Here is a 1,632-nt window from a genome sequence, read left to right on the forward strand (position 1 = left end):
AGTTGAAAGCGTCCTTAAGATTCCCGTACTCAACCTGGAATTGAGAAACGCGAGTCTTCATTACCTCGGCAATTTCCCTCTTGCCCTTCCGTTCCATCCTACGAACAGCCCTGGCATGATCACGAGCAAGTTGAGCATCTCGCGCCGACATCTCGTCTCGCATGCGAGCAAGATCCTTTTCCGCCTTCTCCGCTTTAAAGCGATAGATCATGGCCTCTCTATGGCTCGCCCCAATGGCAGATCCAAGCAAGTTCAAGCCCTATAAAACCGATTGACACGTTATAAGCAAAAATAAAAATAAAAAATAAAAATAAATAAATAAAATATATAAATGATATGAGATCCTTCCGCGATGACTTTCGGCCTGCCCGACTCGCTCGTGACCGGAGGAGCATTGAAGCCCAACGGAAGACCAACAAAAGAAATCATCAAAGTCCGGAATAGGGACCTCGCTCGTACCGCTTCCATCGCTGAAAGCAAGGTCCGGATCCCATTCTGGAAGCATGCAATCGTCCACCGAAAATTCCAGGTCACCGAGGTCAATATCTTTCCCCATCGAAGAGTTCAGCCCCGTCGCAATCGTGGGAGCGGCGTCGGGACCTTGGTCTTCAGGTTCGGAATCACTCCTTGTTTCTCCGCCCAAAGCAGGACTAGGATGCACAAACCTCAGCGCCTTTCGAACTCTCTTCGGCGTAAAGAAAGTCCAAAAAAAGGACTATTCCTGAGCAGATCCATCACCGCAATAATGTCCTCATGAAACAGAGCAAGAGGGTTGATAAAGGGACAATCGTTCGGCAACCTCCGAAACAATGGGATAAAACCTTCTTCCACGATTTGAAGTTAGAAGTAAACCCCTTTCCCACTGACATGAAGTTCCGGGGAACCAGCCTGTACGTGTTCGTATCCTTGATGATCTGTAACCGAAGAAGCGCTTCGAAGTGATCGACGGTGAGGGAGAGACCATGCTCATAGCTCAGGATCAGGATTCCTATGAGGTGCTGGATGCCAAGAGGATTCAGTTGGCTTAGCGCTACCCCGAAACGACCCAACACACGGACGATAATCTCGGGGATCGGGAACCACAAACGACAGCGCACTACGAATGCTTCGTAACAAGTAAAGTAGCCCTCCGAGGGACAGCATTCTCCTTGACGAGGAACCCTGAATTCCACCGCGTTCGAAATATGGTAGAACGACCGCATGACCTCGAGGAATTCGCTAGTACTCCTACTTGGTGCACCTGCCTCCACCGGGCGATGGTTCATGACCGGGAACGATTTTTCTTTGGGAGGCGTGATCGAACCGTAACACGCCACCCACCATGCCTCGTTCTTGGCTGGGTCTACCGAATGAGGAACAAATTCCATCTTCGGCACTCGGCGCTCTTCAGAAACATTCGCGGGCAAGGACATCTCGTGTTTTTATTTTTAATCAAGAAGGAAATGATAGAGAGAAGGAGAAAGAACTTTTCAAGAAAACATCTCTATGAGAATGAGTAAGTGTAAAGATTGTGAAGAAATTACCTCCCTTCTTGTAGGCATGAGAAATTACTATTTACTTGCGGATTTTTGGACACGAACTTCGCCCAAATACACCAATCTCGTCCGAACTCGCCATACCGCGCATTGGGAT

This window comes from Brassica oleracea, chromosome C1 (genome assembly GCF_000695525.1).
Source record: "Brassica oleracea var. oleracea cultivar TO1000 chromosome C1, BOL, whole genome shotgun sequence".
Classification (NCBI taxonomy): Eukaryota; Viridiplantae; Streptophyta; class Magnoliopsida; order Brassicales; family Brassicaceae; genus Brassica; species Brassica oleracea.